General features: G+C 36.7%; 1 protein-coding gene across 13 annotated transcripts in view; it reads right to left on the reverse strand.

Moving 5' to 3' along the window:
* The window catches only part of NCOA2 (nuclear receptor coactivator 2), a 227,297-nt gene that overhangs the window by 113,861 nt on the left and 97,057 nt on the right, over positions 1–16,379 (reverse strand). The window lies entirely within an intron of this gene.

A 16,379-nucleotide genomic window follows, 5' to 3' on the forward strand; every position in this document is an offset into this window, starting at 1 on the left:
CCTCCTCCTCTCTCTGCTGCTTCTCATTTTCTGCCACCCAGTGCGTTTTCTGGACTGTTCCTTCTCTCTCCATCCTCAAACCCAACAGATGTCCAAGATCCTCAGACTCCACTTTCGCAGTTCCTCCAGATCACATCACTTTCTTTCTGCAACCGCTGGGCTTCCCACACCTCTAAAGCAGGCTTCCCCAGGAATTGCTCCCCCTGTCAAGGTTCTCCCTTTCTCCACTTCTGTGATCAGATTCAGATTTTAGTGTCGTGGTTCCATCATGTTTAACACGGTGTTAAATCACCATATAGTGCTGATCTGAGGATTAAGTGTGACAATTCTAACAGCCACCTACCACAATCCCTAACATGCAGTAGAGAGTCAAAAAATGTCAATTCTCTTACTTTCACTTCCTGTGAAATCAAATTGGGATTTGGCCTTCAGAGGCCTGTGCAATCCACCTAGTTTTTCAGGGATTCCTACCAAATATTTCCCTCCCTCTGTGGTCTCAGTTCCGGCCAAACTGGAGGACCCCGTTTTCTTAGACTCGAAGCGGTCTGGCACTTTCATGCGGACTTAGCATTCACGCATTCCGTCCCATTCCGCTGAGAGTGAAGTCTCCCTTGCCCTTCTCTGTCTAAATCTCCTGATCCCCTGAAGTTTATCATCTCAGTAGCCAGCTCCTCATGGAATCTTCCCTAAGCCCTTCATACAAGAGACCTTCCCCTTCTCAATCCCCAGAAACCACCAACGACTCTGACAGCACCTATCACTCAATCTATAAATAATTATTGATCACTTGATATGTGCCAGGCAATGTATCAGAGACGGAGGACACAAATGTAACAAAACGACTGTATTCGTTAACACCATGGTTATTAACCATGTACTTTTTCATTTCACACTGAGTACATTATAAACTTGAAAGTGGCCCAGCACTATGATTATAAGTTCTTTGATGTCAGAGTCTGTGCGTTACTCATCTTCGTCTTCTCTACAGCACGTATTATGATACCTTAATACACAATGTAAGCTTGAATTGTTAAATTTGATGGTGCCCATAACAATTTTGCAATATTTCAAAAACATTTTTATTCAGAGGTGTTTAAGGGGTTTATAGCAAAGAATCAACTATTACTAAAACGCATGAGAGAAATTACTACTATTCGTAAAAATTCTACGTGAAGAAATAAGTATTACATAGCAATTAGGTGCATAACAGTTTACTACGATTTAAATATAAGGCTAGGTAATCCTAGAGCCTCAGATTATGCCCTAGGTTCAAAGTCTAAAGAATATGTCAAAGCAACAAATAAGACCCTCAATCCTTAGAGTAACTTTTATTACATACTTTTGTGTTTTGCTATTGAGTGGAGATGTGCCATGTAAAAGTCTTATGATTGGTACAAACTATGTCATATGCAAATGAGAAATTAAAATGACTGAATAAAGAACAAATTCACTGCACCGGGTCCCTGACTCAGGTGTTAAACACAAGACTCGTAAGTTAGAGGGACAAGCCAAATATAAAGTGTGAAGAAAACCTGACAGAAGACATCTACTCTAAGTCATCCCTTAGTATTCAATGCCTCCACCAAGAGCGCTAGAACCACGGCCCTCCCTAACAAAGCCATCGAAAACAAAAGCAAAAGCAAAAGCAAATAAAGGTCAATTCTCCAGCAGCTTAGATACTGTAAAAATATGAATACATGCTCAGAGAGTGGAAATAAGTCTTAACATTTCAGAACTATTTCTTGGCCCTAATACTTCCAAATGGGTAGAGTTTAATGGGGATTAAGGGCCTCTCTGTGCTTGGTGCTGAGCTGGGCACTACACCTAATCATTTGCTTTAAGCAGAATAATGAAGAACAAATCAATAGTTTAAATGCTCAACTTCTAGTGTTAAGTGTCAAAAGAACCATTATATAGTCAACTAAGAAAATTACTGAATACTACACTAACATCTATCTCCCACTTTTAGGATACTAAAGACTGTCCATCTGTTTTTCAGAAAAGCAACCAGTATCATTTATTTTGATAGAAAATCTATTCCTTAGATGTTCTTGGCTGAAAAAAAAAAAAAAGATTAACAACTAAAAATATTTACAAAGAGCTCACCAAAAAGAAGGATCACTGTAATTACTGAAACATGAACTGGTGAATGAACGAAGCAGACATTTTACCAGGAAAAGCACACGATCTGGGTTCACGTGGTAGGTCATGATAAAGATAAAACAGCATATTACATGAAAGGTGGATCTTCAAGGCTAACCCCATCCCTTGCTAGCATGACAATACGCTTTAACAGAACAGATGGAGAAATGACAAAGTCATGTGCATGCTCCAGTTTAGAGGGAAAAGGTTAGAATACTACAAATAGTGAATATGATGGCAAAACACCGCAGTGAAAGCTGAGTCTTAGTTTAGTAAAACATGCAAAGTTAAATTTTAACACACTTGAGTACATATAGCAGATTTTATGAAATAATTATAGTAAAAGAAATTATTAAGTACCTAAATATCAAAGCTCCAAATTAAAGTGATTTTAAGAGACTTAATGTTTATTGAGTGCTTAGTAAGTGCTAAGCCCTTTACATACATTATCTCATTTAATACCATCCCTATGAATCAGATATTTATCTTCTCCCCATTTTACATTAAGTGTCAGAGCTTGGGTTCATACCTCAAATCTAACTTGGTCCTTTAACTACTACAGTAGTATATACTGTGTTAACACATATATATAAACACATATAGGTTCTTTCCCTACACAGTAATATGCACTATATTAACTTTCCTGTAAATTTAATGCTCAAACACATACACAGGATAACTAACACACCCAATCTTCTCATAATATGGGAGTACCATATGAATTGCTCAAAGCTCTACACGTTAAAGTACTTTTACATGGAGAAGAGGAGAGAGGCAAAGCAGTGAGAATTGGTTCCTGACATGGAAAAAGGACACCAGGTTCACTCTTATTGCAGTTCCCTGAATCAGAGCCAAGACAGGGGCATGGCTGGGACTGCTGTGGGAGGGGACAGGGCACAACTACCCGTCCTGCCAGGCAAACCCTGGTCTCTCAATGCACTGACTATACAACTTTAATAGGCTTGTACAAGCTTGGGGAGAGAGGAGGGGTGAGATGCCAGTGAATACAAGTACAGTCTCGCTAAAGGACAGTTGGTGGCAAGTGTGGGAAGAGGGAAGAAGGCCTGAGAGGGCTGCCTTAATTTGTCTTGATGCCAAAAAAATTGTATTTCTTTTGTCTTTAAGGAAGTGAAGTGGCGAGCAAGCAGAGCACACATTCCATGCACACGGTACGACCATTTTTAGAATAAAGAAAAGGCCATATTTATGCCTCTTACTTTTTAGAGCACCATTTAAGGTAAGGCTATAGTTTCCATCACTAGTTTAAGCACTTTCCTTTTATTCTAAAAATCAAAGATCAATCAAATTCTTATTTTTGAATTAGGGATGTCAACTACATGTGGGTCTACTAAGGGTTAGATAAAGGTCTGAAAATTTTTAATAATTTATTAAAAATAAGAAAAAGATACACTTTATGTCTATTCAGAAGTCAAACTGAACAACTCTTCCAAATGAATCAAAATATCCAATTTTAAATGCAATAGGGCAAAGTAGACATCCTTTTAGCTCAAGATAAATATGTTCCTAAAATGTAAGTAAAATATTTTTCACATATAAAATATAATTTTCCTAATAAATCATATGACATTGGAGAAATATGTGTCCATGAAAAAGAAATCACATTGATGGGCTGATCTAAAAATTTGGAGAAATCTTTGACAACATTGTAAAATGACTATAATTCAATAAAAAATGTTTATATAAAAAAAAATTTGGAGAAATCCGACCACATGCCTAGGAAGTGTGTATTCCAACAGGGGTCTGCAAGCCATCAGTTGAGTCCCACCGGTTGAAGTCGATTACTAGTAAAAATCAAAATCAATCAAAAATATTCAGAGCATGGCAGGAAAACTGCAGATGTGAGCCCTCTCCACTTTGGTCAACTTAAACTCATGCAGCAGAGCCATGGAGACATAAATTATGATACTTCCCTCCTTCCCTTAACAGAGCCCATTACTTAGAATCAGAATTGCATTAATCAACATGCAGAAATTATATTTTAAAATTCATTATAAGAAAATGAAGAAAAAATTTCGTTGATGTATCATATCTGTCAGAAGCTAATTCTTTAACTATCTTTCAGGTGATTTTAAGTACCAATATAGCTACAACACTCACCAATGGGTTTTCTTAGGTTCAACTAAATATTCAGACTCAAAACTATCATAGTCGATGTCTGGCATCAATCTCTTGAGAAGGATACAGTCAAGACCAGGGCGGGCCGGCAGGGAAGCATGAGGCACTACTCTGCTGTGGAAGTGCTTCCCCAACCGGGCACCCATTCAACTCAGCTCTACACTGGATCACTGCAGGAGCTGCCCCTTAGATGCTCCCTGTTCCACAGAAACCAAAGCTTCCAAAGTCCCCATGAGGGAAATGATCATTTGTAACAGTCGCATCACCCAGGGAACCTCAAAGATAGGACTCCCCCATCGGGTATTCGTATTTCATTCATCCTCCTATTTAAGATGCAGTTAACCACTCAGGGGTCATTTCTGTCATACATAATGTTACCTAGGATCATAGCTGATATATAGACTTATTAGATTACCAAAGGAACAGTTATAAAGTTGACCAAAAGTTTAAAATGCCAACCTGAAGTATCTGGCATATATTTAATAACTACAAATTAATAAGAAAAACATAACCCAATAGGAAAATGGGCAAAATACATTTACAGGCAATTAAGAAGAAAGAACCAAAATGGCCAATCTCAACAGTAATCAGAGAATGTGTATTAAAACTAAAATGAAATACTATTTCACACCCTGCACATCGTCAAAAATTAAATCTTAAATCATATATCCTACAACCCAGCAATTCTCCTCCCAGAGAAATTCTCACATGTATACAAGTTGACACGCACAAAAACATTTGCTGCTGGACTGCTTATAATTGCAAAAAACTGTAAACAACCTAACTGTTCACCAAGAGGGAAATGGACAGGTTGTGATATGCTCATATAATGAAATGTTGTATGCCTGACTGACTTGCAAATACATGGATAGTGTCTCAAAACAACATAAAGCTATAGTAAAAAGGAAGCTGCGAAACAAAATGAGCAGTGTCGTACTAAGTCTTAAAACATACAAAATGATACCAAGTACTATAAACAATTAAATACACAAAGAGTAAAAGTAAAAAGCAAACATAAAAAGCATGGGCACAATAAACAACAAATTCAGGATGGCAGTTATCTCTGAGAAAAGAAAGAAAATGGTATCAATAATCTAGAGAAAGGAGTTTTTTAATTGATAACAAACATTTAAAATCCAGAAAAGAGAGTGCTATATTTCAGCAGTTCTCGATCAGAATGCATTAGAAGACACTGGTTCTCTTTAACTTTTAGACTATTATTCTATTTGTAATGTTTTTAATTGAATTTCTCTCTTTCAGACAATCAGTAACCAGGTTCTGATAAGCCTTTTTGATGCCAGGACCCTTGGTCCAGTTGCGACACTGTGTCCACTGTTCTAAACCAAGACTTCGCCTCTCTTCTCCTCCTCTCCAGTTCACCTCCAAACTCACCCTGTGCACCAAGAACAAATCAATCAATATAAAATGTCACTTTGGTAATCTCCCTCATCAGATCCTGGAACTTCAATCTCTAATGGCAGCCCTGCCTGGAGAATGAAGGAAAAGGCTTTTAACCTAGCGTTTCAAGGACTCAGAGCTGTGCCTTCTGGTACCCCTCCTCCAGACACAGGGCTCTCTCTGGCTTTGCCCATTCCCTTTTCTTCCTTCTCATTCAAGCTGGGTCTTCTCTTGCCTGGAATGCTACCTCTCCACCACCTCCCTTCAGGTATCCAAACCTTAGCTGTCTTCCAAGGCTTGGCCACAAGTCTTATCTCCCCCATAAACCTATCCCTAACCAATCTGCTCTAATTTGGTCTCATTCATCCATTCAGATACTTACTGGGTGTCGGCATGTGTCAGGAGACATAGCTCTGGCGTCATACATGGAATGCCTGTGTACACTACACATGAACGAAAAACTGCCCTGGTCCTCTTGTTATCGAGTACGTTAACCTCAGCTATGCTATAAGCTTCTTAAAGGCAAGGGATTCATTTTACCCACAGGGGAAAATAACACAGTACTTTGTAGTGGTCAGAGTTCAACAAACATTCTCTGGTGAAATGAATTCTGAAATGGTAAGGTTAAATCGTCTAATTTTTTGATCAAAAATAATTAATGCTTATCCTCGTAGCTTTAAATAATGACATTGTCTTGTGCCTATCTGCACAACAAGAATAATGGACTTGGAGTCAGAAGGTCCTGTTTGAACTTGGGCTCCACTACTTACTACCTCATAATTCTCCCATTAATCTCCATAAAATGAAAATATTCACAGCTATCTGAGAAGACTTTCACAACTGTTATGAGGAACAAGTAAATTAGTAAATACCTATGTTGTTTGGTAAGAAGAGTGTCTAATACTCATTCCTTAGTGCAACAAATAATTTATGAGGCTCTTCTCAATAGATGCCAATATCCTCATTTCCTAAAAGTACTTATAAAGATTCATTCCCTTTCTGACAGGTAACAGGAATGACGTCTTTGACCAACATATGAAAGAAAAGAGGACCTACAAAAAAAGGCAATTAAAATATTTTAATAATATATTAAGTAATAATCTCTTAAGGCCATAAAATTATTCTACATTTAAAACACCTTTATCATTCTATTTATCACAAAAAGCTAAGTACAAACAGTAGGTATTTATCACCCTGCAAAAGCACCAATGAAAATGGTGCCTGGAACAGAGCAGAGAAATTACAAAATTGCTCATTAGAATAAATATGATCTCCATAAACTTTTTACTTCCTTTAATAATTTACAAAATTATTTTGTACTTGACTTCCTGTTTGAAGTAGAATACACAGAAACTCACTAATGACTGGCTAGCTGGCCTACTTGATTTTTCAGAAGAATTACTAACCTCTGTAACAGATCCTCGCTGCTCTGCTAGGTAGAGCTGCCTACAGAAGAAGCAGCTGCTCTTGAAATCAATTTCTACCACGTGGAGTCTGCCCTTGGGATCTTCCTTTGGAGCTCATCCCTGGAACCTCATTTGCTCCCTGTCCTCACAGTCTTCATGTTCAAGGCCCACTTCCCCACTTTGGCAGTGTCACAGATCCCCCACTGGCCCTTCACTGTGGCTACCTGGGAGGCGCACTGAGACCCACCCTGGAGAGCTAATTTCCAGGAGACCACCCAGCCCATAATATCCCCTCTAAATTACTGCCACACAATCTGGACATTTATAAATGATGTGGCAGCAAACAGAAATTTGTGCATTTACCGTTCAGTTTGTAGGCAAAATCTTACATTAGGCATAGTTTGACTATTTCTTCCTAGCTCACTGTTCTGTACTACAATGCAAAATACAGGTAACTACTGTATAACTTAGTTATGGGCTCTGATGCCAGACTAGTTCAAACACTGGCTGCATCAGTTACCACATGTGTTACCTCATAAAAATTGTTTCACACCTACGTACCTCAGGTTCCTCTTCTATGAAAGAGTAACCACCACCAGCACCACCACTGCCACCTCTGAAGTGTTATAGGACGGAATGAGTTAGTGTAAGGAAAACAGAACAGCACCTGATAGGAATTCTATACAAATTCTGTACTTTTAATAGGAGGTAACACCGTTTACTAGAGGAAGAGCTGTAAGCACAGTTTGAATTCTTAAACAGTAAGGTTGAGCGAGTTATCTTTCCGGTGAGTAAGCCCTTTTAAGCCTAAAAAAAATTATAAATACAATACTACCAGCTACCTACCAGCTTCTCAGTAAGGATGAATATTTATAATTTCTTCCCTATCAGGTTTATTGGTTTTACAAGGGAAAACGTTCCCTGTGGGGAAAAAATGTGAAAAATAGGGAAAAGCAAAGAAAGAATGGAAACATATTTCCAATATCTAAAGATACCTATTGACAAAACTGGGCAATTTTTTAACAATATGTAATTTATAAAAATCAGCTGTGTAAAAATGAACCCTACCATTTCCACCTAACAGCATCACGAAAGTATTTTTCTTTTATTATTTTAGCCTTTGAAAATATAATTTTTAATAGTGCCATAATGCTCCAAGTTGAGTTCATGTATTTCTTATATCTGGGCAGGATTTTCTTCTAACAACTGCAACCATGCCACTGATCTTCACTTAACACATAAGCACACTTGCCATAAAAGAATGGTAACCACATCTACATTTCTTGAGTGTCCTGATTACTTTGTGTAGAACACTGGCACCATTCTAATGTCTGGTATAGCCAAAAACAACAATTGTAGCATGAACCTAACAAACACAAGAAGAGAAAAATATTAAAGGTGTGGCTTCAACTTCAATGCTAATTTTCAATTTCACTTTCAATTTTTCCATAGGAACAAAGACAAACCTATTAACAATTTCAAACAATATATAAAATACTATATATATACATATATATGTAAAATACATAAATCTGCATTCTGTCCACCTCAATTCATCCACAGTAAATAAAATTCACAGGTATGCCTATGTTGAAACTTTAATGTTCAATCTAGTAGCTTAGGGTGACTTCTTCGGTTATTGGAGAGGTTTTAAAAATACAAATGCTCACTGAAACCCCAATTATTAATTTTGCCACATTTGATTTACCACTTAGCAAGCAGTGAAAATGTTTCATTTACAAAAACAGTTGGGGAAGCACCATGGCTTAACGACATGAGCCACTTGCCCGGGAAGGCGAGAACCAGGATTCCTGTCCCAGCACAGCCCATGAGTAACTGTGGAACAGACAGAAAATTGTTTTCTAACTCCAGGCCTTAACTTTAAAGGAATTACATGATTCTTAGGGCCTCTTCCAGCTCTAAAAGAAAGAGGCTAAGAAACAAAGACGATTACAGTACCATCATCAGCATGCAAATCACTTACTACCATAGGACAGATGATTCTTACTGATAGAAATCACATCCTAACACCTGGAATTCTGTTCGATGCTGTCCCAGACAGCCTGTACTTCCTTGTTATGAAAATGGATTTTCTTTAAAATTAAAAAATTAAAATAAAGAAACCGCTTTAGTCTTTCCTGCCACCTTGACACCCCTCTTTTTAGAACAACTAAAAATTAAAATGAAGTATTTGTAGTTGTTTTCACGGAAGAAACTTGCTTTTTATGGTGCACAAGAAAACTTATTTTGAAATCTGCCAAAGCAACAGACATCAATACTGTTAGTTCAAATAAATATGCTTGCATAGTTAATAAAAAAGAGTGCTGTATGAAAAATCATGCTTGAATTCATTTATTCTGAACATATACCTATGAGCAGTTAGCTTAAAGATAAAGACAACAATGGTGAATTATCCACCCCATATTTAGTTAAAATAGAGCACTGCCTTGTAGGAGTTTTCAAAACAGACTAAATTAGTAACTAAAAATCTATGAATGTGCTTCAGAATGCTAATTTTCTTAATGTTTTATTTATTTTTAATATGCAGTAAAAGAGAAGATATATATTGAAAATGTACCTTAGCCCATCAAAAAAAGCAACACAGGTGTGTGCTTTTTTTTTTTTTTTTAGTATTTTTCTTAAGGCAAGAACTCCTCTATTTGCCATCTTTCAAATACACATTCATTCCTGCTCCTGATTATAAACAAGATGCAATACAGTAAATGATAGGTTTGTGGTATCTTTTTCTTTAGTGAATAGAAAATAATAAACTCAAAGAAATGGGGCAGAGTAAACACCCGAGTACTGTCAAGGAGACTACGCTTATTAATATTAATTTTTTACATGTTTCAAGTGACTAAATGTACATGTAATTGGTACCCTGGTTGTAAATTTAAACTGCTATGCTTATGTGAGCATTGTGTAATAGGCAGTCATTATGCACTTTCTTTTGTGTTCTCTAATGGGAAAACTGAGAAGCTCTTTTCCCTTTTTAAATTAAATGCTTTAATAAAGTTGGGTATTTAGGGGAACAAATAGTCAACTTCTTATGTTGTAAATTACTAAAAGCTGCTCTCACTGGACTTGACTGTGTAGAAACTACAGTGATTAAATGCTTTCCAGAGCTTATATGTTAGTGCTTTCAACATCAAAAAGTAAAAGCAGAATCATGTCAGCACGGCAATGCCAAGCTTTAGACAAAGAGTGAGCAACAGCACAGTGTGGCCAGGGCCTGGCCGCTGATGAGACAGGCAGAGCCATCACAGCAAACTGCAAGGACCAAAGATCATTTGCTCTGATCCCGTGTGCCCGTACACTAGCTCAGAACCCACGTGTCTGCCAACGTGGCTTCTACATGTTAAACTAGCTCGCTCCTGAATCACACCGTCTAATGAAGGAAGTTCCTAGCTGAAACCCCTTCCCTCTCCACAGAAGATACTTTCCACAGGAAAAAATTTAGAGAGGTTTCTAATAAACTGGATGAGGAGACTGGAAAAATCTGGGGATTCTGCACACAGGCATAATTACTGAAAGAAATGTATAAAAAGACGTTTATTTTGAGTCAAGTGATTTCCAACTTGTAGAAATTTACCTATAAATACTTGAAAAATAGAGTTTTGAAAACACGCTTTTTTGTACATTAGAATGTGTTCAAACTTGGTAAAATCTGTGATATCTCTGAAATGTCAAGCTTTCTCACTTTCCTTCTCTCATCTTTAAATTGCCTCTAAACTTTCATCGCAAGTATTCCGCTACAGGTACAGACATGGCTAAAATGCATTCATCCCAGAAGGAGGGATGTTTACAGAAATTAAGCCAGATTCAGTTAAAGCAAAGCACATGCTTCAACATGAAAATTCTACCCCCTCCTCCAAAACATCCTTAGTAGTGTCTGTCTATCTTCAGGTCTCTTCTACTCCTCCCTTAAGTTTTCTTTGTCATTTTCTGTTTATATTACTGTGTGCTTCCCCTTTGATAACAGTAATTGTAAAAGGCTAAAGAAATTCTCCTCTGGCGGTAGATTTAATGGAGCAGACTCTTAACCTACTGGTCTAAAAGCAGAGAATCCCTTTGCTCCACCTCCTAACATCTGTCACAAGAGTCAGATTACAAATCATCCCAATGAGAGGATCAAGGAGTGTGTAAGTGAAGAGGGAAAACAAGGACTAGGAACAACCCAGTGCTTAGGTCGTCAGGTAGAAACCATAATGTGATTTCCATTCTTGACACAATCATACAGAGAGACATCATGCTAGAAATTAACATTAAACTGAACGTTTAATACTTGGAATAAAAAGAACATTCTAGTTTCCTAACTAAATAGGAATCCTATTTGATGATGCAATAACCCCCTTTATTGTTCAATCTGTGAAGATTTATTAGTCACATACAAAAAATAAATCTTTTTAATGAAGATGATCTTTCATCCTCGGTTTTTTAAAAAGTCATTTCTAATGCCATCAGAAATATTAACGGAAATACATTAATCACAAACCAACTAATACAATGTATGTAGCCACTTACGCATTTTACTAGAAAAATAACTTTACCTTTGCTATTTTCTATTTTAAAAACTGACCTGTACACTGCTTTTAATAATTGTGTTTCTAAATCTTCTAAGAGTATTGAAGTGGACAAGGAAATTAATCACTACCTATTTACAGGATGCCAAGTATACTTTTAATTCTGTAAATGATAAGGGAAGCCTAAGGCAGTTGGCAAACATCTCAGAAACTTGAGTCTAAATGATTTTAACTTACAACTTCATGCCAGGAAAACTTATTTCAAGGAAACATTTGACTAAAGCAACAATAAAAACTTGGAAAATGCTGAATTTTTAAGGTACTTGATGGTTCTCTAATATATACAGACACCCAAAGATCCAACTTTCCCCCATTAAAACATTGACATTTCCAAAGTGTACAGAGTGTAGCCTGATCATCATTGCTGTGAAGGATAAGAGTTGACTATATGCTAAATCTTGCCATCTATAGGTGCTTTACACAACTCTAGTTTTTCTTTTTTAAATAGGGTCAAAAGTTTACAGTGTATTTTCCTACTCATTGACAATCACAAAATTCTTTTATGTTATGTCATCTTTGAACAACTCTGAATCATGTGGTACCACCCAATCATAAATTTGCACAGTGAGCTCTATCCCCAAATCCATTCACATCCCTGTTACAGGTAGTCTTTTAATGATTAAGCAAATAATATTTATTTATACTCTGAGCAAAAGGATTAAACTGCCCCTAAAATAATTCTCCCAAAGACACCACTTACAGAATATAACAATTATTCTAACTCAAAGACTCCTAGATGAAACCACTGATGGCTTGTAATCCAACAGTTCACACAGAATGTGAATTGGCAAGTATTTATACTCAGGACCTCAATTTCATTGTTACTAAGTGAACTCTACTTACATTCAAGATGCTTACTAACCCCACTCATTTCACCTCTAATGTTCACAGCACAAACACTGATGCACTGTCTCCCATGATTGGAGTTCAGGACTGGAGAACTGTCACAGTGAGTTAGACCACACAGATCTACAGTACAATTAAACATATTAAAATGTCTGTATATAAAGAGCCCACACATGGCTAATAAAAAGGCCCTTTCACCCAACCAGTAGGTTGAGCTGTAGTTCTGATGATTTTAAATCAGCAACAAGTCCAAAATTTAAAAAAAAAGTGCAAATATGCCACTTCCTAAAATTCTCTCATTTTATAACTTCATTTCTCTCATTTACAGTTATCAAACTTTATTTGCCAAAGTCTGTCCTTAATTAGTTCACAGGAAATTTCCAGTAAATTGAAATCATCACCATAAATTCAGCAGGAGTAATGTGAAACTATCTAAGGACAGAATATAGTCCTTAAGGAGAAATGAGAAAGCACTAACCTATAGCAGCAGTTTACCTTATAAAAGAATTATACACCCATATAAAAATCATGGAAATTTGAATTCTATTCTCATTATATAAAGAAAATTTAATATTTAAAAAAAAACCCTTCTAAGTCCTATTTTTAAACTGAATAATTTCGTAGTACCTATGATCAACTCCTATTTAAAGTATTTTATATGTAGGAATCTGTTATATTAAAATGACTTAAACCAATGTAATAAAATAGTACTCTAACTCCAAAAACAACCAGCCCCAGCGAGATGAAGAGCAAGTTAAGCAAAGAAAATATGAAAGAAATTTTGAATTAATGTTTCTAATTAGCAAGGGCTTTCACACAGACTTGAAAGAAATTTCCCTTTCCCAATTAATCAGAACACCAACACAAAGAACTGGACCCTAATTGACAATTCTTTCAGAGACCCAGGATGGGACAGATGTGATCAAACAGCAGAATACAATGTTAACCAATTTCTAAAAAATTGCAACAAAAATCCTGTGAGATAGACAGATAGATGGATGGATGGATGGTGGTTCCTATGCTTAAATAACACCTCTGAAAATTATGAAGGCTGCACAGCTGGCAGTATGGCAGAAATATTTTGGCCAAAAAATAAGCTCACTCTGCTCAAAGTTAACGCTAGACTATAAAAAGAGCTTTTTGTCAACTCACATTTAAGGTAAAACATTGACTGAAAAGACTTTTGAAAAGATCTAGAATTGTTTCTCTTTCTATTAATGATTCCCTAATTATCACAGACACACTTCAATGTTTGCCAGTAACTTAAATAGAAGAATTTTACAATATACTCACAATTCTAGTTGCTTCCTCTAAGATAAAAAGAGGCACAATACTAATGTGAAATGGATATGCCAAAATTAAATGAAAAGAGAGAAAAATGAAGAAAGAAATCTAGGACAGGACCCATAACAGCACTGCAATTAAAAAGACAAGGAAAGGAAATTCTCGGGGAAGACAAATAAATCCTCCAGCCTCTAAGATGAGGGACTTGCTCTTGGGGGAAAAAGATTAACATTCAAGAACAGCAAATTGAGGGGATTTAACAAGCGAATTCAAAAATACTGCAGCAAAGCTGAGTGCCAATTTTTAAATTGAGCTACAATTCTTGAAACAATTCTCTAAAATTCTGACACAGACCTTTTAAAAACACAGACATCATCTGCATATACATGGTATTTTAAAACCTCTGATAACCTTTATCAGCTACTAACATTCTACCTTATATTTTGCTGTCTCATTTTACAAGTAAAATAATTTTAGAATCAGTAACAAACAATGATAAAGTATAAATATACTGAAGCCAATATACCTTGTCTTAAACAATTTCTAGGATTCTTTCTGGGCAGAGCTTACAGAGTTTCTCCACTTAGGCTTGACCTTCAATCCCAACCATGGACAATTTCTGTAACTTCCCATTTCCTTGGTTTCTGCTTAAAACAGTCAAGTTGTTTTTTTTTTTTTTCCTGTGTTTAATCCAGCGATCATATAAAAACGAAATGAGACAAAAAGGCCAAAGTGACCTGCAAAATATTTTTGCAATGAAGTAGAATTGACGGAAGTCACCTGAGAGTTGAGTGACATTCAACCGCCCGATTTCCTTCTGAAACCCTACATGTTTGTTGCGCTGTTGTTACCTTACCTTCCTGGTTAGAGCATGTTTTCTATCATCCTGTACTTTTGCTCTACATCATCATCATCATCATTACTATTATTATTACCCCATGCCTTTTTTGTTGTTCCAAGTAAGAATCTTTTCCTTCCATTTTAAAAACTCAAAGAATGGGCAAAAAGTTGTTTAATGGTCCTCTTTGAAGATCTCCAATACACCAATTTTTTTAGCTAAATGAAACTGACCCTGAAAGTGTTTTAAGACACCCCGAATCCTTGCATGTTGAAATAAAATCTTTCATTGCCTTCTTAAATGGTGTTCTTTGGTAACATTAATAGCAGTATTAACAGCCAGAGAGTTAAGTAAAGATATTTTACTCTTATACTAAATGTTCTACAAATGCTATTCTTAGGTCACATCTATAAGTTATTAATATTTTAATATGAATTTGATAATGATCAGCATTCTGTCATTTCTTTTTTATGAATATATGACGACTTACCCATTCTCCTGTTGTTAGACATTTAAGGTGTTTTTTATTTTCCAATTTTATGCTATCTCCTCACTGTCATTTCTTGACATATTTTACATGCCTGATTCCACCAGCTGGTCTTCTGTTTTTCAGATAAATTAGGGGTGACTTTACTCCCATAATCATATTCATATTTATGTAACAGCTAAAATTCACATACCATACTATTCAGATCATTTAAATGTGCACAATTCAATGGTTTTCAGTATACTCAGAGTTGTATACTCAACACCACTATCAGTTTTAGTACATGTTTATCACTAGTAAGAAGCCTCATTGGCAGCCTCTCCCATTTCCCCTCCCCCCCAAGTCCAGTCCCTGGCAACAACTAATCAGCTTTCTATCTCCACAGATCTGATGATTCTGGACATTTCATATGCATGGAACCATATGAACATGTGGCCTATTATAACTGGCTTCTTTCACTAAACATAGTATCTTCAAGGCCAATCCACTTCGCAGTATGTATCAGTACTTCATTTCTTTTTATTGCTAAATAATATTCTATGGTACGGATGTAACACATTTTATTTATCTTGCTAACAGACATTCAGTTATTTTCAGGTTTTGGTAATTGCGAATAAAGCTGCTGTGAACATTCTCATATTCATACTTTTGTGAACACAGAAAATCTACTAGCTAGCCTTTGCTAGTGCCTGATGTAGATCACAGGGCGCCTGGATGTCTGAAGACAAAGCCACGTCTTCTATGGGGCCTGGAAAGATTCCTCCATTCCTAAGCATTCAATCACTACCTTCCCACCAAGCCGCTTTGACACTGCTCAAATCTCCTGTAACTCCATCCCCTCCACCATTATCCACTCCGTTCACCTCCTCATCTCACCTGGATGACTTCAATGGCCTACGTGTGGCCCAGCCTCCAGTCTTGCCCTCCGCTAGTCCACATGCCTCAGCGGAGGGCATTCATTCCAAAATACAGATTTCACCTTTTCATTTCCCTGCATCAAATCCTTCAATAAATCCCCACAGCACTTAAAGTAAAATTGCCTTCATAAGTCAAAAACTCTTAGATGATCTTCATCTCTGACTACTTCTGCTGCATCTGTAAGAGATTATTTCAGTTAATTACTGTCTCTCACCACAGGATCTTTGTACACGCTGCCCTCTCTGTCTGGGACTGCCCCTCCTCCCCCGGGGGTGAGTCTCTGAGCTACAGAATTGTTTATACTCTACCTTTTAATATACCCATCATCTCTATGACAACAT

Source organism: Camelus dromedarius, chromosome 30 (assembly GCF_036321535.1).
Source record: "Camelus dromedarius isolate mCamDro1 chromosome 30, mCamDro1.pat, whole genome shotgun sequence".
NCBI classification, from domain to species: domain Eukaryota; kingdom Metazoa; phylum Chordata; class Mammalia; order Artiodactyla; family Camelidae; genus Camelus; species Camelus dromedarius.